At 44.0% G+C, this 14,473-nt stretch overlaps 1 protein-coding gene across 2 annotated transcripts in view; it reads left to right on the top strand.

The window, feature by feature from the left end:
- Positions 1-14,473, top strand: part of SLX4 (SLX4 structure-specific endonuclease subunit) — a 432,160-nt gene that overhangs the window by 320,397 nt on the left and 97,290 nt on the right. The window lies entirely within an intron of this gene.

Genomic DNA, 14,473 nt, shown 5'->3' with positions numbered 1-14,473 from the left:
ACTTTGTGTGGACTGGTGCAAACAGTTGCCTGTGACAAATCCCCATTCTGTGTGCCTGTGTTGTCCACGACTTCAAGACCTGCAGAGACTGTGTGTCGATGAACATGAATGCAAGGCGAAACTTTGTCACCAAGCATAAGAAAACTCAGCACAGGTCCAATTCTATGTCAAAAGTTCGATCTAAGTCCCATTTCCGCATTCAACGGAGCCACTCCAGAGGCCGGTCTTCGTGTCTCTCCTAGTCTTCAGGTAAGCACAACAAACACAAGAAGTTGAAGTAGAGTTCTACTCCTTCAAGCCACTCCCCTGAGAAGGCTATGGTTAAAAGTCTCGATCACACTCTTGAAGTCGGATGATTCCTAATTGGTTTCTGACACAACCTGAATATCATGGGCCTTCAGCCATACTGCGGCAAATCGAAGAGTTCTGCACAGCTATGCTCTGGCTCTTCGGTTCCCTACCGACTCCCTTTGGTTCACCTTCGGGCTCCAAGGAGCGGAGGGGCTTCCCACCTAGAATACCACCAGCGTGTTTGCCCTCTCAGCCCCTTTTTCCCTGGAAGTTATCACTAAGCCCAGTTCCAACCTTCCCTTTTGAGTTGTGTCCTTTATTTATTGGACTGGCAATATTGACTTTCCAACAGTAATACTGAACTAGCCAAAAGGAAAACATCTTGTTTAAGGTTCTTTGCCATCTACGCCCTTATGAAAATGTATGCAGGTTATTCATATAAGAAGTTGGTGTACGACCTCCAGCAATTGCACACTCTTAAGGGGTGTGGTATCTGCCAGATCTGTTTGGCAAAGGCCCTGTGAAAAAGGGGAAGCCTGGTTATTTGAGGCCTAGGAGATCCCCACAAGCATGCCCTCTTCACAGGGGGTGAATCCATGAGCAACAACACTCCGACAACCCTCCTCAAGAAGGTGCAAAAGTGAAAATACAGAAAATTGAATGTTACATAATTGAAATGGCTTCCAAAACCACCTCAAGCTAAGAACTAGTTTCATGCTCAAAGTAGAACAACTTTGAGAATCTGAAAAAAATGTTTTGAATTTTTAAATCTGATACGTGGAGAGTGCCACTGACTTAATGCAAAAAATAATCCTCGACAGCCATGCCCTGGTTAACAGTCAGACATTAGGCAGTACAGTCATTGTCAATGACTGTCTTGTCAATTACACACTTGTCTACTAGGGCTTCATCTGCCACAAAACATTGTCAGCTACTGCCTTATTGACCAAAGGATTGTTGATGAATACATTGGATAATGGACCATCAGTAATCCCAAAGTTACCATCTTTGTCATTATCATCATCATTGACAATGGAAAAGAAGACCCCACAAACAGCATTCTGTACCCCAGTCTTCAGCCTAGAGAAGAGAGCTTTATTATGCCAGCGTCAATAATTTTGGCAACCTCTAGAGTGCTCTCATCTCTTTTATACACTTATCGCCTAGTAAGGTGTTGTCGGAACATCCCCTGTTAAGCTTGCAGAGACTAGAAAAGGAGGAGCATGTAACCAAGGTCAGGCCTCAATATGGCTTTTAGTCCAAGGCTGTGTGTGTCATCCCACAGAAAAAGGGGAAATAATGGAAAATAATGACAGTTAACTTCCTTATATTCAAGTGTACCACTGTCAAGGAGAGAAGGAAGTGGAGGCACAGAATGCCCCTCAATACACCACAGTCTACAGTATTGGAGAATTAATCATTGCTATCATGATGAAAGGCTGCATATCTACCTATGATGCCGGTTCTTGATAACATTGTGTTGCGTCAGCAAATGATGAGGGATCCCTGTCCAGCAACGGCCGCTTCAGATATAATTCTTATGTACATGATCTTAAATGTAAAATAAGACCCTCCGCAAAATTACTTACAACTCTTTACTTATTGTGCAAATCTCTAGTTTTGGAAGATACCCCTTGGTTTCACAATCCAAAGACACATATTTAATTTATTTTCTTAAATAGCCTGCATGGAACCCGATGTAGAACCAATTTGAATTTTATGGTATGATTATATATGTCTTTAACTTGATCTTTGTGACCCAACACTCAGTTCCATATTTTAGAAGCAAAGACATTCTTCTAGATTCAGATAATGTAAGCGAGATTAAGTCGTCCACAGAACGTTGTTAGAACTGAAAAATCTTTGTTTTTCTTTTTAAAACTTGTTGCATGGTATACTATGAAAACAAGGTTAAGAAGTACTAAGATTTGCTTGAGGGTTCAGAAAAATAAGGGATGGATTCCAACCTCTGGAGAAGATTAATCTCAAAACTGACCATGCTCCAGTGTGGGAAGGAGGTGCTGGCAGAATGGCTCTCAAGCTTGAGGAATATTATCTTAGACAAATGGGGTCCTTCCAGTTATCTGATGGGGTTATGCTCTTCTATTCTCCTAGTGTCACTTCCTGTCCCCTTTCCCCACTCCTTTCACGCAATCATTTAATTGGCTACAATTTCTCAACGAAACATGGAAGGGAATAAGTTCAGTATGGAAATATTTCTGATGGATTTTGGGTACAGTAGTTTTATTTAAGATGGACAATAGCCGACAGAAGCTTGTCCTGGATCAAAAATGATTTTCAGCATGTTTTTTTTATTGAATTGTCAGCAAGTAATGCAATGAAATACATCTGCAGTGCGTCAATGCATAATATAACACCATGAATGTCACATTGTCTAAAGCGTATCATTGCAGGGTTTCTGTGTTAATTATCCTGTTTCTTTCCTATCATACATCGCTTCCTACCTCCCAAACATTCCTGAACAGAATGAAGTGGGAGAAACAGCATGTCAGTCTGTTTAAAGAGCATAGATTTTTTACTTAAAGTAGTCCAATCCTATATAAAGATTGGAGTGTGCTCAACATTTGCCATGCCACCGCAGTTTAGTGATTTTTAATTCTTAGGAATCATCGTGGTCTAGCTTTCAGTAGTTCAGTAGTTTTAAGGATCATAATTACGGGTAGGGTCAGGAGACATTGGGATACCCCACGGTAAATAAGTTAATAATGAGCCGACTAGGGTTTCAGAATCTTTTTATTGGTTAGAGAATTTTCTTAAGAGTCTCTCCACCACCATTATAGTCTATAATGTTAGATGCTAGACAGAGGCAGGAGGAGGCTCCTTCCTCCAATATGATTTTAACAAGCAACAAACAGGTCCACATCAACAGATGGTGTGCTTTGTACTATTTTGGAAAGTAGGAGAACAGTAGTTCCAAGACAATGTAGGAAATATCCAGGAGGATAGGGTAGTCCAGGATCAATAGTCTCCTTGGCAGCTAGAATCTCTGACTAAGCTAGTTTGATCTGTGGGCAGTCCCACCACACATTCTTAAAGTGCCCTAGAAGACCAGTTCCCCTTCAGCATAAATCAATAACTTTGCTCAATTTAGCTGGACAGACACAAGTACCAATCAACCACAACCTTTAGAATGGGCCTCTCTGCTGTGGATTTCGGGTCGTGTCTTGTCTTAATGTTTCCGTTGATTAGCCGCATTGATTAAATCTTGCCTTGTATTGGTTATTTAGAGGGGGTGAGGCGCTTAAAATGATAGTACGCAAAGTGGAAATAATTCCTTTTGTGCCACTTGGTGTTTTCACAAATTATTCAATTGGGGTTAAATCTCTAGTGGCAGCCTCCATGATATTCGGGTTCCTTACCCAGTATTGCAGTTGAGCCTAGTAGTATCTCTTTCTCTTCTTAAAGGATCCATTGTTTACATGTTTCGAATGATAGGACTTCAGATATAGGTAATGTGTCTAGAAAGCCCTGGTTCCAGCGCCACTGTGAAAGCTGGGTTATAAGGAATGGGGGTATGTGGGGAGGGAAAGGTAGTCCGTTTATAATATCTTGTGAGATTATCTCAAATTGTCATTGTTATGTTTGTAAGGGTACTAATATAGACATTTAGGGGTCTATCTTGCTTTGGTTTCCATTCTAAACATCAGAGGGTTCTACCCACAATCTACCTGTCAGTGTGTCCAGTTTCTCAAGGGACCATTTGAAAGGACATGCAGCTGCACGGTCCTATAGTATGTCAAGAAGTTCAAAAGTTCCAATCCTCCAGCAAGTTTAGGTTGCCATAAAACTCTCTATTGTCCTGCCAGATGAAGTTCAATGTCGTTTTTCTTGAGTTCCACAAATAATTCTTCACTAACCAAGAGCAGTAGAGCCTGAAAAAGATAGGAGTCAGGACGAGCATTCATCTTTACAGTGTTTATTTTGCCTAACCAAGAAAGGAAGAGATGTTACTGCCTTCGTTAGCTACAGGAGAGCTAAAACAAATTGGTAACTAGCCCTATAGAGATCTGACAGATCCGGAGTAATGCAAACTCCCAAATGTTTAAAGCACTGGCTCTCACATTCAAAGAGTGTCTGAAACTTTTACTCCTATGCTGCTGGAGTTAATCTTTAACTCACTATTTCCATTTTGAGAGCTTTATCTTAAAGCCTGTTACGCTTTCATATGTGGTAAGATGTGGCTGAAGCCAGTGTGTGGACGTTTCTGTTGTAGTTGTTGTTAGCAGAACATTGTCATGAATAAAGTGATATTTTGCGTATCCTGCCAAAATGGTATTCAGTTTATTTATTCATCTGCATAGTCTGCGCTGCAAAAGGTTCAATGCTGAGAACAAAGAGCGCAGGGTAGGTGGGGGAGGGGCTGTTAGGACACCCTTGGTATGTACCCCTAATTGAAATAAACGTGATAATTTGCCATGCATGAGACCCTCGAGGTGGGAGCATGATAACCTGCCATCTTCGTGGATATAAACTTTGTCCTGAATGCAAAGTCGTGTAGTTTTAATGAGAAACTACGTCAAATGATTTTTCGTCATTTAATGAAATTTCTATGTCCACTATCGCTTTCTACTTGGCCTTTTCAACCATATAAACTATGCTGTTGTGTTTTAAGGTGCGTCAAGGTCCAACACTCCCTTCCTGTTGAGAAATACCCTTTTTACCTACTTAACCTCTATGTAGGCAAATTAAGAGAAGGAGATTGAGTGTCTCTACCCATTGGGTTACAGAGAGAGTCAAAGTCCTTGTTTATAGTTATGTATTTTCTAAGATGTAGTCAATTCCATTACATACGTTTTCATGGTATGTTTTTACAGAAAAGATCCCTTTCTGATATGTGGTTCACACTGTTGGGATACTGTAGACAGTCAACACATGTTTCACCCCCTGCGTGGCTGTAATGCCTGTGGCTTTTTTAAGACTTCTCAAATACATTTCAGTTCATGAAAATACTTGTTCTTTAGAACTCAGAAAATGGAAGTCATACAGGTCCTTACAGTTCGGAGAAGATTCTCTTTCATGGCTTGAATCCCTCCATGGAGTGCGTTCTTTGGGGGCGAAATTTGTGTCAGCTGTTTGCAATATACCAATATTGATCTATGCTGTTGTGTGTTTGGCTGCCTTTGATAAACCTAATTTTGTTGGGGGGGATGAGACATACCACCTATTGAGCCTCTGGAAAAACAACCATGTGTTGCACCACAGATGACAAAGAAACCACAACACCACACGGAGATGAGGATGGTGGTAGCAGTGCAGAGGAGGATGATTAGGAAAGCATCCCTCCATGTGAAATGGCGCTTGAATTTAATGATTACGTTATGGATGATGAGACCAGTTTTGAACATTTAGACTGCCCCCAGATGATATTAATTGCTTTCTTAGTCTCATTAAGAGGACATCACAAAAATTGTCTGCCTACATCTGCATTGCAAAAAAGTTATTTCCCGTTCGACTTCATGAATAAGTTCAGGAAATTCCTTGGAGCTATCACTTTACTCGACCATTTATGACAGAAAGAAATGTCTTGCATGAAGAACCTAGCTGCAGGCACGCCGCCTATTGCCAAACTGAACAAAGAATAAAAACAAACCCAATTCTGACACAGCCTTCCTTCTAAATCAAGTAATGACTGAGTCAGCCATCTCGGTAGCTACTTCAATGAGTTTCTAGGAACCTGTTTTCTCTGTGCTTCATTCCTTCAGAAAGAGAGAGCAGCCAGCTTGACACTATTACCAAGAAGGGTAGATCATTCTCTTCAATGACAGTCAAAATCTCAAATGCCAGAGGTATTGTAGTGTGTTCCTGACATGCAACTGTGACACAATCATTGCATACTTTTTATTTTTTTAAATAAATTACCTTCACATTGCAGGGAACCGGCCAAAGCTTCCTCCCTGAATATGATCTGGCTTCTTCTGCCCTAAAAGACCCTTCTCCAGATGCCTCAAACAGTGGTTTCCAATGGATGTCTACAGGGGTGGTTTTGTAATGTTGCAGTTGGTTAAAAAGCATATTTTCCCAACTTCTATTGCAATCAAAAGTACTGGATATGTCTTCCGGTGGCTAAAAGCGTCTTCAAAATCAAGTGGATAAAGCTTTCCAACCAATACAAGCAGGCATAACATTTTTCTCTTGTTTCGTTGCCGTGAAGACTAAGCTTCTGGCCGAAAAGACTATTTTGCGGTCAACATAGGCTTTTGTCCTTTGGCACTTTTTGAACCTATTGGCAGTCAGGATACTTTCACCAACCTCAGTCTTCCTCCATTATGGCTCTAATCGGCAGTCAGGTGCACATTCCCAGCAAAGGAGCAGAACCATGGTCGACGAGCCATCCTTTTATGCCGTCCATCCCTCTCAATATCCAGGCCGGGGTGAGAGAAACTATTTTCCAGCCTCACGTGTTAGAATATTGAAATGTTAAGTATTGGATATTATCCTGCATGACCACACTGTAGAATTATTTTTCAAGTTGTATATAACAACACAAAAAAGAAGTCTTGCAGGCGGAGGTATCAAAAGGTCTTTAGAAAATGGCGATAGACCTGGTGCCTGAGTCCCGTCACTATCATGGATTCTGGTAAGGGGCCTATTCTATACCTTTAAGGGCACCTAGTAGGTTGGTAAGGGAACACTCCTTCAGAAAGGTTTGTCTTGGCTGTGTACTATCCCCATAATAAGCTTTATTTCGGCAATTGCCTTCAACACAAATCCATTAACTTAAAACTGTAAAATCATGCATAAAAACACTTCGAAACATAACATGTAAGGTATAAAATAGTTGGAATATTTATAAAACCCACAGTTAAGGTTATCAGCATATAGGGGGAGCATAGCATATAGAATATAAAATAATTTAAATATTTGTAATACCCATAAATAAGACTAGCAGCATATAGGGGGAACATCATAACATTTGTAAGATGCGAGAGTGAATTTCATCTAGTAACTCCTGTACTAGTTATCTACTGTTACACAGTCTAATAAAGGAAATTATAGGACACCAGAGTGCAACTCGGACACACAAGAATCTTAGGTGCTAGATACTCGGCAGCAATGTGGCAGTCTTTTACTGTCTGTGTCTCCACATATATACAAGAAACCGGGAGACAACAAAGACAAATAATTGAGCGATTCCTGCTCTGAATACCCTTGTGGAAATGTTGTAGTCCCTAATGCCCAAGCTGTGGCTTAATGGAAGAATCAATTTTCTCCTATGTGCATGATACTGCTGACAAAAGTACAGGACATGGTCTGCAGTTTCTTTGACCTCTTGGTAAAATGGGCAGCATAGGTCAGGTTCAACATCAACGAGGGTGTGCTGGCACTTCGCCGTAAATGATCGAAGTGGCAAAGTTCTGATTCGGAACTTAATGTAGAGTGTCTTAGTACCCGGAGGCTCAATTGTGTCCATATACCTTTCCAACAGGTAAGTGTCTTTAAATTCTAAAAAGGTAGAAGTTAGAGTACCTGCCCCCATACTGGTGCAATTTACACCCAACCCCACCCACCCAGGGCTTGCAGGTTGTAAATTTGCAATGCAGATGTCATCAGACGAAAGCTGGATCCCTTCAAGGCTCTCCGAAGCCCACCACTATAATGTTCTAATCTGAGTTTGGACTTATGAATCTGGGGTGACCAGCCATATTGTTCGTTAGGAGTAAGCCCCCTGGTATTCAAAGGTGCAGACCCTCTCCATTTGGTTACCATTGAGGACTGGGTGTGATCCGGCCATCTTACAAGGGTTCAGTACCATGTATTTGGTCTTGCTTGTATTGATCTCCAGCCCTCTGTGTCTGCAGAAGACTCCAAACTGTTCCAGAAGATTTTGGATACCCAGTGGGGATCTCAAGCCCAGTAACCTGCTGTATGGGAACGGTGGGGGCCGGGACCTTCCTCTTAGTCAGACGCAGAGCATCATGCTTACATTGTTCTAGCATGTGGACCAAGTCTTTAATGAATAACAAAAACAAAGTGGGGGCTAATACGCACACCTGTCTCACTCCCAAGTCACTGGAATGGGATCTGTCAATTCCCTCGCAGGGCCATACCTAACTTGGGCATAGTTATCCAAGCGGAGCCTCCTAAACACATCAATTAGGTATTTCGGGATCCCAATCAACTAACAAGGGAGAATTCCTAGCACTCCTCGACCTGAATGTTGACTACTTTTATGTTCTAATTCACCCCAGACGCATGAAGTTCCACCAGTTTATGCTCAGCAGCCAGCACTTCTCAGTTTAACCTCTTCAGTGTCCCGCCCTTTCCCCGCCCTGTGCCGGGCGTTGCATTAGCGGGCGGGGTTCATGACGAGATAGTCTCGTCATGGGCACAGCGCAACCGCGCTCCATGACGAGACCATCTCGTCATGGGCACTGAAGGGGTTAAGGTGCTGCTTTTGAACTTTGTTTGGCGCCCAGCAGTGAATTCCTCTGTGCGCTTGCTAATCAAGCTGGCCTTACTACTAAAACAGCAGCATTAGATCACATTTCTGGCATCTCATTTTTGCACGCTTTCCCTCAAAGCTTATCAACCGCAGGAAAGCAATAACAAGCTGATATCTTTGACAAACGAACACACACACTTTTCTGTTTGATGAAAGAAGATCATTTTAGATATGACATCTTATATTCTCTTTATCCCTTGGTGTTATATACAAATGCATCTTCTTCATTTGCAATTGGATCAGTGGTAGCAAGTTATAGGGTATTGTGGTGTGCAGTCTCTTTGATTCCCAAAGCAAAACAAGCCCTTACATGGTGGGCTGAACTGATCCTCATTTCCACGTGACAACAGATGTGTACCTTCACCACTAGAGAACCCATCTCTTCAATCTTTCTATCATCTGCCTTTGTTCAACAGGAAAGACACTTCTTCACATAAATGTATTGGAGTTAAGTGGGGGGAGATTGACTCTCAATGTGTGGTAAATAATTTAATTACCGGTACTTAATTTGATGCGGAAAATCTATAATAATAGCTCAGTAAAATAAGAGGCAGAATCCGTGGTATTAGAGGTTCGGAACGGGCTTTATTCCAAAATCAATTCGAATTGATGGACTCCATATTCCATCACCACGAAGGTTCAGGAAGTGAAGGACCCTACTTTATTGACAAGTAATCATTTTTATACAATAGGCATTACAGTGAAACAGATGCAGGAGGCGTAACAATTGATAACAAAGATAAAACATACATGCGTAACTAAAGTGGGTGTAACTGGGCGTAACTAAAGAACGTCATCAGGTATGATGTCACAATAGGGTGGCACCATGAAAGAATTTCGCAATGTCAGCAGAAATACTCGGCAGAAATGCGCGCGCAGCAGCATGACGTGTGATTGACGTGCAACTAGGGGGTGAAGGGGACTTGACATTTAGCTCTACATGTGGAGACAGAAGTCTGGGGGGTCAAGTCAACCTAATCCCAAATCATATCTAACATCCTATGTTTAAAGAACTATGTTATCCAAAAAGAAAGGTCTTTCGAACAAAATCTATTCTATACTGACTGTGAGTGCGTGTACAAGCGTCTAAGTGTCTACACTAGATGCGAGGGCAGAAATCTTCCATAGTAACAGGGCTATGAATTACTTGCGTAAAGACAGAGAAGCCGGGCCCTTTGCTCGGTAGCTGGAAGAATGTTTACTTAAACTACTAGACAGGAACGCATTGGCTAGGGAGCGGAGCAGATAATCTCGAAGGTGAAATACAGTTTTTGGCAAGCAGACAGGTTGAGTCAGGCACCGTTAGCCGCGCAGGGAGTAGGACAAAGTTCATGGATACAGATGCGAGCTCAGACTGGAGCTTTCAGAGGCAGAAGGCAAGAAAAGGCTTGATGGCAGAATCAGGGCCTACTCGCCTGGACTGTAAAATGGGATAAATGAACCATATAAAGCCGGTGGCCTTTCATACTTAGGAATAGAATATCCGGCCCATTCATGGCGGATCTGAAAGAGGGCATGTTGGCGGTGGACGCACATGTGTTTGCGTCTTCATAACTGGAACTGGAGGAAACATACATGTACTTGTGATTTATACATGAAACCGTTGGGGTCCAAGATAGGGGACATAACTGACCATAAAAATCCATATTTCCACAAATGCCTTCCGCACCCAGATTGACAACTCATAACAATAGACAAACTTGACACCCCATTATGCCATACAAAAACAAGGTGGAAATAAGTTAAAGATTCTTTGTTCCACAACATAGAGCGGCTAGTGGAGTATATCCCCGGCTTCCAGATTTTGATGATGAAAACTTTGAGCAGGTGCAACTGGACTGCTACAAGGGGAAGACAGGCATAAAAACAGCTAGAACTAGTCTTCAACAAGTTGGGAGCGCCCCCTATGTTCAGTACTAAAGACAATGTCAAATGCCTTCTTTACATAAGCAGGTGGTGGTATCCAGGGACTCAATAGGATGGACTTTCAAGTCCCTGGTCAGGTCCAATGCATACACCTTTCCTGCATTCCCTTTCATCCAGAGAGTGCTCTAAAAACTAGATACAAAGCTGTGTAAGCTGATGCCACTAGTCTCAGCTTGGACCAGACAGTTTTGGAATGCAGATGTGTGGGACCTGTTGGTGATTATTCCAGTTCAATTCATGCTGAGGTTATGCACAACAAACCTTGATCATTCCCCATCCCTGTCTGGTGACTACAGACTTAAACTTCGGATCCCTCAACAATCTTATTTGACTGTCGAACCACAGAGAGCAACTTCAACAATCAAGACTCACTCCTTAAAATGACAAAGGTTCTATTTTTTTTGGCAGCAGATCATGAAACATCCTTTGTGACCCACCCACCTCCCAAGTAATAAGGCTCTTCTTCTATGCTGCATATCATCTGAGCAATTCAGCCACTGTGAGGATTTGGAGCGGTGAGTCCACCCACCTGAAGGCCAGAGTTTTAGTCACAGAGATAAACGGATTACATATAGTCCTCTGTTGTTTCAGTGTTATTTGGTGTGTATGTGGCATTGCTATGTTAAAATTGACCACAGAGGATTCCCAGCCTGACATCGGAGAATATTCAAGCATGTGAAACTATGAAAGATATCACATTAGTGAACTGTAGCTGTAGGTAAGTGACTTTTCCTTTCTAAGAGTCATGCCCACTGCATCTTAATAGGACCGATCTTGGCCACTGTGGTTTGGGTGATCCCCTGTATCATTAGTCTTCCTCCAAAGAGTATTCCATATTCTGGACATGCTAGCTGTTTTCCATCCCAACTTGCCATTGAAAACAATCCTATTCTTACATCTGCTTGGACTGATGTAATCTTATGTTCGAGGCATATGAGCTGCAGATTACACACTTTTGCATAGGTCGCCATCTGGTGTTGGGCCCAGATGTTTGCAGTTTGTTTTTCCTCTTGGAAAGTCTTTGGAAGTCACGAGGTCGGTGACTCCTCCTTTGGATCGTATTGCGCATGGGCTTCGGATCCATCCTCCGATTGTTTTTTTCCGCCATCGGGCTCGGATGTAATCTTCGCGCTCCGGTTCCGAACATTTCCAGTTCGACGATCGAAGCAGAATCCTCACCTCACATCGCGGTATTGTTTCAATCGCGATCTCCTCAATCAACGCACCTTCTCATCGACAAATCTTCGGTTCCAGTCGTCGATGGCGGCCTTCGGGCCTACCCAAGCTCCGGTCCTGGCTGATGGAAAGAACTCCATTCAAGAAGTGCCCTCGATGTGGGTCCAAATTCCCCCACACCAATCTTCATGAGGTGTGCAACCTCTGCCTCTCCCCTGAACACAAGGCTCGAGACTGTCCGGCCTGTAAGTCTTTCAGATCGAAAAAGACTATTCGGGACCGAAGAGCCAGACGAAACATGGCACACTCCTCGACCTCCGTTCCAGTCGACATCTTCGGAGACGACATCGAAGATCCGGTACAGCAGCGCACCGAAGAGGACCTTGTCAGTGCTTCCGAAGCCGACGGCTCAGATGTGGAGGACACCAGTCCGGCGCAGAGGGTCGTGAGTAATATACCCCCCCACACCCGCGCTGGCACCCAAAAAGGCTTCGGTCACGCCTTCGCCTCCGGGCCTAGGCAACACCAGAGACACTGCTTCACACACCCCACCTTCGGGCCCGGTGAAGAAGCCAAATAAGCCTTCCGGCGGCTCGGGCTCGAGCCAGCCTGCCAGCGGTGCCGAGAAACACACTTCGGCACCGAAAAAGAAACCGGCCTCTACCTCGACACCGAGCTCCGCACCGAAGTCCTCGGGGTCGAAACCCAGCGCTTCCGTACCGACGCCATCTTCGGTACCGACCAAACCCCATAAGGCCTCGGCACCGACACTTCCACGCCGAAGCCCACCTCGACGCCGACCAAGAAATCGGAGGCTCCCAAGCCCAGTGCTAAGCAAACTGGCACGGACAAGCCTAAAAAGTCATCGGCCCCAAAGACTTCGGCGCCGACGGACCAAACATTGTCACAGGAACTATTTACACCGGATCCCTTACAAAAAACTCTCACCAAGGATCCAAAAACTGGACATTTGGCACTCTCTTCCAAAAAGAGACATTTGGACAAACCGGCTCCGCCTCCACCTCCAAAGAGGAAGGACTCTGCTACCTCCCCTTTCAGAATACGTTCCCCACCTCCTCCACCCTCTCCACCTCCGCCCCCACCTCATCGCTCTCTGACCCCGTCTCCAGACGATGATGATCAGAGGGACCCATATCACGATCCAGGGGATGTGCCCCAAGACCCCACCCCTACAGGATCCCCAGACCCATGGGACAACTACAATAACCCAGATATTCCAGACGTCCCACAAGATGACCTTTACCCTTCCAGGCCATCTCCACCGGAAGACTCATTAGGTTTCCACAAACTACTTCAAAGGGCGGCACATTATCACGGGGTAGAGTTACACAATGACCCAGTAGAGGAGGATTTCCTCCTCGACACTTTTGATACCGCACATAGGTCTACCTCCATACTACCTATGCTCAAGGGGGTGGTAATAACATGCGCCAGAGGTTTTTAAGGACCCAGTCAGGGCCAGGGTCATTAACCCACGCATAGAGAAAAAGTACAAAGCTGCCCCCACAGATCCTGCCTATATCAAAGGGCCAGCGCCACTAGATTCCCTAGTGGTCTCCACTGCACGAAAAAGGTCGAATTCCCAGGCATCAGGCGAAGCACCACCACCTGACAAAGAGTCAAAGCTACTGGACGCGTCAGGAAAGCGCACTGCGTCACAGGCAGCCAATATATGGCGTATCGCCAACACCCAAGCGCTATTGGCCAGATACGATAGGGCACATTATGATGAATTAGAAACCATAATGCACCACCTCCCTGAAAGATACAAAACTAGGGCCAATGAATTAATTCAAGAGGGTAAGACAATAACTAACACCTCTATACGCTGTGCCTTAGATGCAGCAGACACAGCCTCCAGGGCCATTAATACTAGCGTCCTCCTCCATCGCCATGCTTGGCTAAGAATATCAGGTTTCAAACCAGAGGTACAAGCCTCCATCCTGAATCATCCCTTTCACCAAGAACACCTATTCGGCTCAAAGGTAGATGAGGCCTGTTAGAATCTGGGTTCTCTGGTTGGCACAGGTAGGTACTTGTGACAAGCAGGGAACCTTTCCTCTAGTCAGGGTAAGGGGTTACACTACTAAAACATCCCTTGCTCACCCTCTAGGTAGCTTGGCGCGAGCAGACGAGGCTTATCTCAGAGCGTTATAGGTTAAGCATTTGTGAACACATTCAGTAACCAAGTGACAACACTACAAATGGACACCACACAGGGATTTATATTAAAAATAAGGATTCTTTATATAGGATTATCACAAGACCATTAAACGATTAAAAATACACTATACGGTTGCTTAGTTGGTAGAAGATTGCTTAGTTTCTCTTAAGTTCTTAAATGCGACACTTTAAGTCAATGTACCTTAGATGCGACACGCAGGGCAACGAAAGTGTTGCAGCGATGCAGATGCGTTGAAGTTCTTGGTGCAAAAGAAATAAAGACGGGATCTTCCAGATGCGTTACGCTTCTCCGATGTTGCGAGAAGGCTCGACTCGATGCGTCAGCTACAGCGGCGTCACCCTTGACGAGATGCGACGACAGCGGCCTTGGCAGCGGCACTCTTCTCCGACGTTGCGAGACGCTTCCGCTCG

The sequence above is a fragment of the Triturus cristatus genome, chromosome 10 (genome assembly GCF_964204655.1).
Source record: "Triturus cristatus chromosome 10, aTriCri1.1, whole genome shotgun sequence".
Classification (NCBI taxonomy): Eukaryota; Metazoa; Chordata; class Amphibia; order Caudata; family Salamandridae; genus Triturus; species Triturus cristatus.
Note: the sequence above shows the minus strand (reverse complement) of the source record. Positions and strands in the feature narration are given on the sequence as shown.